This window comes from Bemisia tabaci, chromosome 1 (assembly GCF_918797505.1).
Source record: "Bemisia tabaci chromosome 1, PGI_BMITA_v3".
NCBI lineage: Eukaryota > Metazoa > Arthropoda > Insecta > Hemiptera > Aleyrodidae > Bemisia > Bemisia tabaci.
Window position 1 is genome coordinate 79,984,755 of NC_092793.1, and position 14,057 is coordinate 79,998,811.

The window sequence follows — 14,057 nt, forward strand, 5'->3', positions numbered from 1 at the left end:
AGACCAGAAAATCGGACTCAGCGGGTCATTTCCAAGGGGACTTGCCCGGTTTCAGCCCGATCGGAGAACTTTCGATTTTGACCCCGAAATTTCACTCCATTCTTCCCCTGTCGATTTTTCTCGATTATGGAGGAGAAAAAAAATTTCGAGCTGAGTGTCGGATCTTACATAGTTGGAGGCGTAGAATCGATTCCGCACGGTCTTGACTCTCGGCGAGGCTCTCTGAGCCGAGAAACAGTCAGAAACTGGTCAAAAACGAGCATTTCCGACCACTTTTTGACTCTTTTTCTGGAGCATTTTCAGCAGATAGCTGTAAGCGAGGGACTTGCGGAGCTTTTCGGACTCGAAAATCGCACTCAGCGAGTCAATTCAAAGCGAGCTTAATTGGTTTTTGCCCGTGTGCGTCGTTTTTCCATCTTTTTAATCCATGAAATCGAAAAAAGAAAAAAAAAAAAAAAAAAAAAAAAAACATTTACCATCCAATTTTCGTTGTTACAGAGAGGTTACTTGTTGGCAGCCCCTGTTTTGCCGTTACGCATAAAATCAACCACGTTTAATAGAGATACATCTAGTCGCTTTCAGTTTGAGCCAGGTTTCAGGTTTGAAGTTTCATTTATTCATAAAACTTGGGTAACGTTAAATGTGAAGTTTAACGTGCTTTCAGGCTTAAAAATGTTTTCTCGACTTTGAATTTTAGCCAGGACACGATGCAAGACTAATTGTATTAAACTACTTCAAACTCTTCTCTTTTCAAAGTGCGGCATGGTAACTGGTAAGTTCCTGCTGAACTTGGTCCAATTCGTTGCTCCTATGGCGTAAGGGTGTATCTCAAATTCCGCATGAGTCCCGGCACAGTGGTTTTGAAGCAAAAAAAAAATGCGACAAAAATGTACCCAAAAATGGTTTGCTCGGGGTGAGTCCATGGTACGTGCACACTTAAAATTCCAAAAAATCAAAATCTTGGCTGGTGCTATTTTCGAAATACGCGCTTTGAAATTTTCAAAGTAAATGCAACTTTTCTATTGATCTTGATCCACTTTTTATTTATTTGTACATTGAATCGGTGTTGATCGGTTCACGTTTTCATTTTTTATTCGAATCAAGTCGATCGAGTACATGCCCTCTCCTTACACGCACACTTCCATTCATACTCTTTTTTTTAACCGAAAAATTCGCCTTCTGCTGCGTCTGCGGCAATTGTTGTTACGAGTATGCGGTGCGTGCTGGTTTCAGGTAGTTACATACTCGACTCTTTGAAGGCGTTTTGTATGCGAGAGCAATTCGCAAGTTCTCCAACAGGGTACGCCACTTGATCACATAAAACGCCTTCACAGAGTCGAGTATGTAATGACCTGAAACCAGCACGCACAACATATTCGTAACAACAATTGCTGCAGACGCAGCTGAAGGCGAATTGCTCTCGCACATAAAACGCCGGCCGTCAGAGATTCGTGTATGTAATGACCTGAAACCAGCACGCACAACATATTCGTAACAACAATTGCCGCAGACGCAGCTGAAGACGAATTTTTCAGTTAAAAAAAAAAAGGGTATGAAAGGAAGTGTGCGTGTAACGAGAGGGTATGTATGATCGACATGAATCGAACGAAAAATGAAAACGTGAACCGATCAACACCGATTCAATGTACAAATAAATAAAAATCGGATCAAAATCAGTGGAAAAGTTGCATTTTCTATGAAAATCTCAAATCGCGTATTTCGAAAAAAGGATCAGTCAAGAATTTGATTTTTCGCAATTTTACGTGTACACGTACCATAGACTCGCCCCCTGCAAACCATTTTTGGATACATTTTTGTCGCTTTTTTTTTATCTTCTAGAAAAAAAATCTCGGCAGATTTTGAATTTTCAGCAAAAAAAAGGACGAAAGCCCCTGCCCATGAGTCTAAAGAATCATTCTAAACCCAAAAATCGGCAAAATTAAGAGAAATGATAGCAGAATAGTGTTTGGAAAAAAACCTCACATTCGATACAGAAATCGGTCAAGGGTCAATTCCAAGCGAGCTTACTTGGTTCCGACCCTATCGGCGAAATTTCCATTTTGACCCGAAAAATTTAGTCCATGTTATCCGTGTCGATTTTTCTCGATTTGAGACGGAGAAAAATATTCGAGATTTCAGTCGCATCCTACGTTGCTGGAAGCGTAGAATCGATTCCGCACGGTCCCGACTCTCGGGGAGGCTTCCTGAGCCGAGAAACAGTAAGAAACTGGTCAAAAACGAGCTTTTCTGACCACTTTTTGACTCTTTCTCTAGAGCGTTTTCAGCGGCTAGCTCGAAGCAAGGGACTTGCGGAGCTATTTCGACTGAAAAATTGCACTCGGCGGGTCAATTCCAAGCGAGCTTACTTGAATTCGGCCCGATCAGCGAACTTTAGATTTTGACGCTAAAAATTTAGTCCATGTAACCCCTGTCGATTTTTCTCGATTTGGGACTGAGAAAAAAATTTCGAGATTTCAGTCGCATCCTACGTAGTTGAAGGCGAAGAATCGATTCCGCACGGTCCCAACATTTGGCGAGGCTCCCTGAGCTAAGAATCAGTCAAAAATTGGTTCAAAACGAGTGTTTCTGACCACTTTTTGTCTCTTTTTTCGGAGCGTTTTCAGCGGATAACTCGTAGCGAGGGACTCAAGGAGCGTTTCCGACTGGAAAATCCCACTCAGCGGGTCAATTCCAAGCGATCTTACTTGGTTCCGACCCGATCGGCGAACTATCGATTTTGACGCTAATAATTTAGTCCATGTAACCCCTGTCGATTTTTCTCGATTTGGGACTGAGAAAAAAATTTCAAGATTTCAGTCGCATCCTATATAGTCGGTGGCGTAGAATCGGTTCCGCACGCTCCCGACACTCGGCGAGGCTTCCCGAGTCGAGAAACAGTCAAAAGCTGGTCAAAAAGGAGCTTTTCTGACCACTTTTTGCCTGTTTCTCTGGAGCGTTTTCAGCGGATAGCTCGAAGCGAGGGACTCGCGGAGCTTTTCCAACTCGAAAATCGAACACAGCGGGTCAATTCCATGCGAGCTCAGATCCAAAGGAGTCAACGTCACGAGATAATTGATAGGCTTGGAGGACAAGGCGCACATGGCGCACAAGTGCAGTTTCTGCTATTTCGAGAAATACGTGTTTGAAGTTTCGAAATTATACATGGATCCTTATGACGGAATAAATGTTCAAACTGACCTTTTGATGCTTAAAAATTGGAATTTGGGAGCGAATTTTTCACAGAATATGCATCATGACTAGTTTTACTGGAAATTAAAACCATCTCAATTTTTTTAAAAACTGCCTGTATGCGCCTTTTTATCTCTGAAATATTTATCAGTGTATAAGTCGCAGGGAGTCAGCAATCACCGGCAATTTGCAAGCTCCGTACTTGTCAATTCGTCAAATTGTAATTACCATAACATCGATATAGTAAAGATTTCTTTACGCCTTCAAATCCAGCGATACTCTCCGCTTTGCCAAGGAGTTAGTTTAGTTGCTTAACCGAACCTAACACAGATTATTGATGGCATTTCACGATCTCGCGAGTGTGCTAGCTTACACCATGTATCCAAGAAGAAGGGGCTAACGTATGTTTGAATTCAAACCATAATAATCCCTACTTCCAATCTCGTTTTTTTCACTTTAAAACGATTAAATTTGTTGATTAAACACGAATGGATTGCAATTTGCCGGCGATTGCTAATTGCCTGCAACATATATACCTGAGAATTTTTGTGAAGAAATTAATGAGAAAAAAAAATTACTGACTGAACAATCATAATCACTGCTTGTGGAAATGTTAATTAAACGATACTAAAGCACTTTATAGATGGTGAAAGTGCAGAAGTGCGAATCTCGGAAAACACGATTTTCCAGGAGAGTAAAAAAACTGTCTGCATTCCTCTTTATTGTCGGCAGAAGGGATTAACCTTCTACCCTTCTTATTAATAATTCTTGAGGATGGCAAGAATAAGATATTTTTTCAAACTCCGTCAGCAGTTTCAATAATTTCTCGAACTGTTAGAAAATACGGCAGGAATGCCGAGATTCGCGTTTTTGGCACTAAGAATCGACCCTTCATCAGTAGATTCACATTTTTGCACTTGGTGTTTTAAACTTGTTGGTGGATTTGGATCATTTAAAGACGGAAAAAAAGGGTTTCACACTTAAATTTCCTTATCAGATAAGATTTAGTTGGTCATCGATGCTCCATGAATCCATGCTTTACGCTTTCCTAATGGACCAAAGGACAAAGTACTTTTTCTTCAATTATGATTATTCACAGTTAATCAAAGAAAACTCATTTTATCCGTGCAAAACTATTTAAATTCACGACCGCTTTTGAGTGAGTTGCGATCTTGTAAACGGCAACTCTTTCAGTTTCACTTCAGAATACGATGACCGAACCAAGGGACTTAAAATACACAATCTGATCCAGCCGCCTGCGCTCTCTTCATTTAAAAAGGACGTAGATACCAAAAAAAATCTTAATATTATTTCAAAATAATATTCCTCGGCATTTTCCCAATATGCATCTAGATTTAAACACCCAAAATTATGAACTTTTTGGTCAACATCATTGTACAAGGCCACTCATAGTGGATACAGAAGAGCGCCTTCAAATCAATCCGTAAACTTAACGTAAAATTCTGATACCACTATTCGTGCGTCACGACAGTCATTTTGCATGTCCGGCCATTTGAAGGCGTTTCGTTGATTTCAGGCAAACTGGTCAAAAACGAGTGTTTCTGGCCACTTTTTGAGTTTTTCTTTGGATCGTCTTCCGCGGATAGCTCGAAGCGAGGGACTCGCGGAGCTTTTCCGACTGGAAAATCGCACTCAGCATGTCATTTCCAAGCGGACTAGCTTGGTTTCGGCCCGTTCGGCGAACTTTGATTTTGACCATAAAAATTTAGTCCAAGTAATCCTTGTCGATTTTCCTCGATTTTGGACTGAGAGAAAATTTCGAGATATCAGTAGCATCCTACGCACTTGGAGGCGTCAAATCAATTCCGCACGGTTTTGACTCTCGGCGAGGCTCCCTGAGCCGAGAAACATTCAGAAACTGGTCAAAAACGAGCATTTCTGACTCCTTTTTGAATCTTTCTCTGGAGCGTTTTCAGCGGATAGCTTTAAGCGAGGGAGTCGCGAACCTTTACCGACTCGAAAATCGCACTCGGCGGGTCAATTCCAAGTTACCTTACTTGGTGCCGGTCCGATTGGCGAACTTTTGATTTTGTCGAGCCGAGAACCAGTCAAAAACAGGTAAAAAACGAGCATTTCTGACCACTTTTTGACCCTTTCTCTAGAGCGTTTTCAGCAGATAGCTCGAAGCAAGGGACTTACGGAGCTATACCGACTGGAAAATTGCACTCAGCGGGTCATTTCCAAGGGGACTTGCCCGGTTTCAGCCCGAACGGAGAACTTTCGATTTTGACCCCGAAATTTCACTCCATGTACCCCTGTCGATTTTTCTCGATTTTGGAGGAGAAAAAAAATTTCGAGCTGAGTGTCGGATCTTACATAGTTGGAGGCGTAGAATCGATTCCCATTGGTCCCGAGGCTCGGCGGAGCTTTCTTAGCCGAGAAACGGTCAAAAACTCCACTGTTTTTGACCGTTTCGCGAAAGTTCACCGACCGCGCGTTTTTCGCCGATCCAGCGGACCAGCGGACTCGCAGAGCTTTTTAGACCAGAAAATCGGACTCAGCGGGTCATTTCCAAGGGGACTTGCCCGGTTTCAGCCCGATCGGAGAACTTTCGATTTTGACCCCGAAATTTCACTCCATGGAACCCCTGTCGATTTTTCTCGATTTTGGAGGAGAAAAAAAATTTCGAGCTGAGTGTCGGATCTTACATAGTTGGAGGCGTAGAATCGATTCCCATTGGTCCCGAGGCTCGGCGGAGCTTTCTTAGCCGAGAAACGGTCAAAAACTCCAGTATTTTTGACCGTTTCGCGAAAGTTCACCGACCGCGCGTTTTTCGCCGATCCAGCGGACCAGCGGACTCGCAGAGCTTTTTAGACCAGAAAATCGGACTCAGCGGGTCATTTCCAAGGGGACTTGCCCGGTTTCAGCCCGATCGGAGAACTTTCGATTTTGACCCCGAAATTTCACTCCATGGTACCCCTGTCGATTTTTCTCGATTTTGGAGGAGAAAAAAAATTTCGAGCTGAGTGTCGGATCTTACATAGTTGGAGGCGTAGAATCGATTCCGCACGGTCTTGACTCTCGGCGAGGCTCTCTGAGCCGAGAAACAGTCAGAAACTGGTCAAAAACGAGCATTTCCGACCACTTTTTGACTCTTTTTCTGGAGCATTTTCAGCAGATAGCTGTAAGCGAGGGACTTGCGGAGCTTTTCGGACTCGAAAATCGCACTCAGCGAGTCAATTCAAAGCGAGCTTACTTGGTTTTTGCCCGATGGGCGAACTTTCGATTTCGACCCGAAAAATTTAGTCCATGTAACCCATGTCAGTTTTTCTCCAGTTTGGACTGAGAAAAAACGTTTGAAATTTCAGTTGCATCCTACGTAGTTGGAGGCGTAGAATCGATTCCGCACGGTCCCGACTCTCTGCGAGACTTCCTGAGCCGAGAGAAACAGTCAAAAACGAGCATTTCTGAACACTTTTTGACTCTTTCTCCGTAGCGTTTTCAGCAGATAGCTCTAAGCGAGGGACTCGCGGAGCTTTCGGACTCGAAAATCGCACTCAGCGGGTCAATTCCAAGCGGCCTAACTTGCTTTCGGCTCGATCGGCGAACTATCGATTTTGACGCTAAAAGTTTAGTCCATGTAACCCTGTCGATTTTTCTCGATTTGGGACTGAAAAAAAAAATTCGAGATTTCAGTCTCATCCTACGCAGTTGGAGGCGTAGAATCGATTCCGCACGGTCTTGGCGCTCTGCGAGGCTTCCTTAGCCGAAAAAACAGTCAAAAACAGGTCAAAAACGAGCTTTTCTGACCAATTTTTGACTCTTTGGCTAGAGCGTTTTCAGCGGACAGCCCGAAGCGAGGGACTCGCGGAGCTTTTCAGACTGGAGAATCGCACTTAGCGTGTCAATTCCAAGCGAGCTTCCTCGGTTTCAGCCTGATCGGCGAACTTTCGATTTCGACCCCGAAAATTTAGTCGATTAAAGAATTAGGATGCGACTGAAATCTCGATTTTTTTTCTCAGTCCAAAATCGAGGAAAATCGACAGGCGTTACAAGGACTAAATTTTTAGAGTCACAATCGAAAGTTCATTGATACGGCCGAAACCACGAAAGCTCGCTTGGAATTGACTCGCTGAGTTCGATTTTCGAGTCAGCAAAGTTCCGCGAGTCCCTCGCTTTGAGCTATCCGCTGAAAACCTTCCAGAGAAAGAGTCAAAAATTGGTCTGAAAAACTCGTTTTTGACCAGTTTTTGACTTTTTCTCGGCTCAGGAAGTCTCGCTAAGAGTCGGGACCGTGCGGAATCGATTCTACGCCTCCAACTACGTAGGATGAGACTGAAATCTCGAAATTTTTTCTCAGTCCAAAATCGAGAAAAATTGTCATGGGTTCCATGGACTGAATTTTTCGGGTCAAAATCGAAAGTTCGCCCATCGGGCCAAAACCAAGTAAGCTCGCTTGGAATTGACTCGCTGAGTGGGATTTTCTAGTCGGTTCCAGAGGGGAGACGGAATTAGGTATTTTTGCATCAAGCTCTTTTAGTCCATGAAACCCCAGTCGATTTTTCCCGATTCATTCCGATGAATGAAAATAATCAGAGATTAGTATCAAATCCCATGTAGGTACTTGGAGGCGTAGAATCGATTCCCATTGGTCCTGAGGCTCGCCGGAGCTTCCTGGACCGAGAAACAGTAAAAAACGAGTGTTAATTTCTGGAAGTTTCGGGCATGGTCGAATATCCACGGTTATCCGCGATTGTCAAGTCTGATCGACTCGTGAAGCATTTTGGATCGGAAATTCGGACTCCTCGTCTCATTTTATGGGGGACGAGCTTCATTTCAGCCCGATCTGAGAACTTTCGATTGTGACCCGAAAAGTAAAACCTGCATGGTTACCCGACAAACACAAAATTTCAACAACGAAGCTGCTGGGAGTAAGGTAAGTCTCTAAAGTATGGGAAATCTAAGTAGTCCTTGAACAATGAACTTTTTTACAGGTTTGTAGAATGTTTTGGGATTTTGCAGTGCTTCCGCAGGGCCGGATTTATACCCACTTGCCGCCCGTGGGCCGCCCCCTTTTCATTCGTTTTGAAATATCAATACAAACCATCAAGTGAACAAGCCGGAGTAGGAGGGGTGCATAAGACGTGTTTATTCGTGTTGGGCACATTTTTTTCAAAGCCCTGTCAACACTAGCCAAAGTTCACGGAACATAGCGCAAAAGTTAAGTTCCGTAAACCTTTCTCTGTGTGGTCCAGGCCTTCCATTTATTAGAAATGAACGAAAAAATTATGAAAGAATAAATATAAATGTGGTTTAATAATTTTAATTTCCGCCACCGCGCTAACCGGACTGTTTTTGACGAAATGCATTAAGTATTCATGCAGTCTTGTAGGCACTATGAGTCTCACGCCAACCGCTGCTGACCGCACTGCGTTTGACGCAATGCGTGAAGTATTCGGGGAGTCTTGTTGTCTGCTAAATGTGTTTCATGCTGACTGGCGCGGCGCGCGAAGGGCTTCTCCTTTTCAACTCAAATCCTCGTCATCATTGCTCTTTGCGCCGCGCCGCTCCAGGCCAAACTGCGTGTTTGGTTTCTCTCTCAACTATACCAATGAAAGGCGCTGTCTCTTGTATCGCTGAAAGACGAACAAATTCAACGCAAAAAATTCATTACTATATGTATACTTTAACTCTCAGGAAATGAGAGATTTTGTCGCCTTTTCTCGTTTTTCATTTTTTTTTTCCTGAATCCGTTTTTTTTTATACCTAGATTTGAAAATTTGCCGCCCCCTAAAATTGCCGCCATTGGCCGCGGCCCATGTGACCACCCCCTAAATCCGGCCCTGGATTAGGGGCTGGGGAGGAACATTTTGACGATGAACTCCTAAGCCACGTACATCGTTTGCGGTATTCAAAAATCTCCGCTCCCATTTTACTTTTTGGCGGAGAGCAGAGCAATTTCATTCCTTGGATTTTCCACACGGTTTTCTTCACGCAGACGAAAAATCCCGGGGTTTTAAAAAATTGACGTTGAATGGTTTTCATGATAAAATAATGTATGACAGGAAGTCTGCAACGTTGCAAACTGAGATACGTGGCCTCGTAGTTTCACCGTCTATTTGGGTTCATTACTACGCAGATCGATGTTAATGTCAACCTGCGATAACTATGAGAGATGAACAAATTTTCACTTTGTGTGCGTCGTTTTTCCATCTTTTTAATCCATGAAATCGAAAAAAGAAAAGAAAAAAAAAAAAAAAAAACATTTACCATCCAATTTTCGTTGTTACAGAGAGGTTACTTGTTGGCAGCCCCTGTTTTGCCGTTACGCATAAAATCAACCACGTTTAATAGAGATACATCTAGTCGCTTTCAGTTTGAGCCAGGTTTCAGGTTTGAAGTTTCATTTATTCATAAAACTTGGGTAACGTTAAATGTGAAGTTTAACGTGCTTTCAGGCTTAAAAATGTTTTCTCGACTTTGAATTTTAGCCAGGACACGATGCAAGACTAATTGTATTAAACTACTTCAAACTCTTCTCTTTTCAAAGTGCGGCATGGTAACTGGTAAGTTCCTGCTGAACTTGGTCCAATTCGTTGCTCCTATGGCGTAAGGGTGTATCTCAAATTCCGCATGAGTCCCGGCACAGTGGTTTTGAAGCAAAAAAAAAAAAAAAAAATGCGACAAAAATGTACCCAAAAATGGTTTGCTCGGGGTGAGTCCATGGTACGTGCACACTTAAATTCGCGAAAAATCAAAATCTTGGCTAGTGCTATTTTCGAAATACGCGCTTTGAAATTTTCAAAGTAAATGCAACTTTTCTATTGATCTTGATCCACTTTTTATTTATTTGTACATTGAATCGGTGTTGATCGGTTCACGTTTTCATTTTTTATTCGAATCAAGTCGATCGAATACATGCCCTCTCCTTACACGCACACTTCCATTCATACTCTTTTTTTTAACCGAAAAATTCGCCTTCTGCTGCGTCTGCGGCAATTGTTGTTACGAGTATGCGGTGCGTGCTGGTTTCAGGTAGTTACATACTCGACTCTTTGAAGGCGTTTTGTATGCGAGAGCAATTCGCAAGTTCTCCAACAGGGTACGCCACTTGATCACATAAAACGCCTTCACAGAGTCGAGTATGTAATGACCTGAAACCAGCACGCACAACATATTCGTAACAACAATTGCTGCAGACGCAGCTGAAGGCGAATTGCTCTCGCACATAAAACGCGCCGTCAGAGATTCGTGTATGTAATGACCTGAAACCAGCACGCACAACATATTCGTAACAACAATTGCCGCAGACGCAGCTGAAGACGAATTTTTCAGTTAAAAAAAAAAAGGGTATGAAAGGAAGTGTGCGTGTAACGAGAGGGTATGTATGATCGACATGAATCGAACGAAAAATGAAAACGTGAACCGATCAACACCGATTCAATGTACAAATAAATAAAAATCGGATCAAAATCAGTGGAAAAGTTGCATTTTCTATGAAAATCTCAAATCGCGTATTTCGAAAAAAGGATCAGTCAAGAATTTGATTTTTCGCAATTTTACGTGTACACGTACCATAGACTTGCCCCCTGCAAACCATTTTTGGATACATTTTTGTCGCTTTTTTTTTATCTTCTAGAAAAAAAATCTCGGCAGATTTGAATTTTCAGCAAAAAAAAGGACGAAAGCCCCTGCCCATGAGTCTAAAGAATCATTCTAAACCCAAAAATCGGCAAAATTAAGAGAAATGATAGCAGAATAGTGTTTGGAAAAAAACCTCACATTCGATACAGAAATCGGTCAAGGGTCAATTCCAAGCGAGCTTACTTGAATTCGGCCCGATCAGCGAACTTTAGATTTTGACGCTAAAAATTTAGTCCATGTAACCCCTGTCGATTTTTCTCGATTTGGGACTGAGAAAAAAATTTCGAGATTTCAGTCGCATCCTACGTAGTTGAAGGCGAAGAATCGATTCCGCACGGTCCCAACATTTGGCGAGGCTCCCTGAGCTAAGAATCAGTCAAAAATTGGTTCAAAACGAGTGTTTCTGACCACTTTTTGTCTCTTTTTTCGGAGCGTTTTCAGCGGATAACTCGTAGCGAGGGACTCGAGGAGCGTTTCCGACTGGAAAATCCCACTCAGCGGGTCAATTCCAAGCGAGCTTACTTGGTTCCGACCCGATCGGCGAACTTTTGATTTTGACCATAAAAATTTAGTCCTAGTAATCCTTGTCGATTTTCCTCGATTTTGGACTGAGAGAAAATTTCGAGATATCAGTAGCATCCTACGCACTTGGAGGCGTCAAATCAATTCCGCACGGTTTTGACTCTCGGCGAGGCTCCCTGAGCCGAGAAACATTCAGAAACTGGTCAAAAACGAGCATTTCTGACTCCTTTTTGAATCTTTCTCTGGAGCGTTTTCAGCGGATAGCTTTAAGCGAGGGAGTCGCGAACCTTTACCGACTCGAAAATCGCACTCGGCGGGTCAATTCCAAGTTACCTTACTTGGTGCCGGTCCGATTGGCGAACTTTTGATTTTGTCGAGCCGAGAACCAGTCAAAAACAGGTAAAAAACGAGCATTTCTGACCACTTTTTGACCCTTTCTCTAGAGGGTAGGGTTTCCTAAGGGGGGTTCCCGGGGAGAGGGGGGGATGTCCGTGGGGTTTAAGTAGGATCGCGGAGTAGGGTTTCCAAGGGGGGAGGGGCCGCGGAGTAGAATCACGGGGGGAGGAGTAGGATTTTTTTTTTTTTTTTCTTCTTCCACTCGTGGCTTGCTGAGATCCTCCGGGACGTTACGTCCCGGGGGCCGCCGTCGCCGGCAGGGGCGCCCGCCGGGACCCCGTGGGTCCGTTGGGCGTCCCTGCCCCCGACCCCCCGCGAGGGGGGCCTTTGCCCCCCCGCAAGGGGGGGCTTTTTCCCCCCTCGCGGGGGGTCGGGGGTGGGGGCGCCCAGCGGACCCTTATGGGGTCCCTGCGGGCGCCCCTGCCGGCGACGGCGGCTCCGGGGCGTTACGCCCCGGAGGATCTCAGCAAGCCACGAGTGGAAGAAAAAAAAAAAAAAAAAGGGAGGAGGTGGGAAAGGAACCTGGGGGCCGGAGGGGCCTGAAGCCGGGGTTGGGGGAGGCCGTCATCGTAACGGGATCGTCGTACCGGGATCATCGTACCAGGATCATCGTACCAGGATCATCGTACCAGGATCATCGTACCAGGATCATCGTACCGGGATCGTCGAATTTTTTTTTTTTTTTTTTTTTTTTTCTTTTCTGTTTCAGGTGCAGCTGCCGTTCCCGCAACCGAAGGTAAGATACCGTTTAATTTCTCCTCATTTGTAAATAAGGGTTATAATCGTTAAGCAGTTTTAGCGGGCACTACTTCCGTCTTCCGAGCAGAGCTGCCTTTTAGCAGAATCAAAAATGGCATGGAGCAGAGGAAGCATGGAGCTGCGTCAGCATTGGTAAGTACTTTATTCCCCCCCCCCTCCCTCCGTGGATTAGGGCTCATGGCGATACCACGTTAAAAAAAGCGCGCCTAAAGCTCTACCTCCAGGAGCAGTACCGTATCATTTACCTGATCGGACTATCCTAAGGTGGTGTGGAAACGAGCTTTTCAAAAATTGTTTCCCCGTTCCTTTTACGATATGTGCTTTATACTGCCGTGCTGAGGAAAAACGCCGTATGAATATTCGAGAGGTGCCAAATGTCCTCCGATAAAACGTTTAGTAAAGAAGAAAGTTATGAATATTTTTCCTTGACATTTTCAGAAACTTTAGGTGAAATTGCGAACAAAATTATCCGAAAATTTGGGAGAAAAATATTTAAACATTTTCCCTAAAATTCGTGATTTCGCGGAGGAAATTTGGCAACGCCTGAGGGTTTACACGGCGTTCTTCCTTAGCACGGCTGTGTAGCTTCTGGCTGACGTCAAAACCTGAGAATCTTACTGACATTTTCAGGTGAGAGCAACACGAAGCTGAAGAAGTGTGAATTTTCTTTTTTACACGGAGAGCAGAAATTAACTACCTATAGGTATTTAATTTCTGCTTCCCCACCCCCGACCCTCCGCGAGGGGGGAAAAAGCCCCCACTTGCGGGGGGGGGGGGGCAAAGACCCCCCTCGCGGGGGGTCGGGGGCAGGGACGCCCAACGGACCCACGGGGTCCCAGCGGGCGCCCCTGCCGGCGACGGCGGACCCCGGGATGTAACGCCCCGGAGGATCTCATTGCCGTCTATCTCTTGCCCCGTCATTATTATTCTACAAGTTAATTGTGGAGTGAAAATTTAATAATGTTTTCTATGAAATTTTCATACTTAATAAAATGTTAAAAAATTCGCAACCACTACAAAATCGGTTTATGTCCATATTATCCAAAAATTGGGGTAGTGCCGCAATTTTAGGGGATAACCCTTGTCACTTTTTTTCCGTGATCAGAGATCACTAAGACCCTAAAAATTGGACTACAAATTTTCTTTTCTTGTACGTGATTTTTGCCTAACTTTAACATAGTTTTCTGCAGCAGTAATGAATGCTTTCATAGTTTCAGACTTTTCGATTTTGGTTTATATGAAATGCCTGTAATTTATTGTGAACTTCTGCCACAGAACCGTAAGTGTATACATATAACAGTTACATAAATCGTGTACCGTAAATTAAGTAGTAAGTCTATTAGTTCACAATTCAGTGCAGCGTTTAACCTAAAAACACAGTCAGAATGTTAACAGCAACGTTTAGGTTCATGAACGAGATTGCGATCGTTTCTTGTTTAAGTTTCAGGCAAACTTCACGCACAATCAACAAGATCGCCTCGCCATACTCTGTAATATAAAATCATGAAACTTTTAATTTTTTTTTTTTTTAAAAAAAAAAAAAAAAACTCACGCTTTCACTAATTTGGTGAATTTTTTTGGTCAAA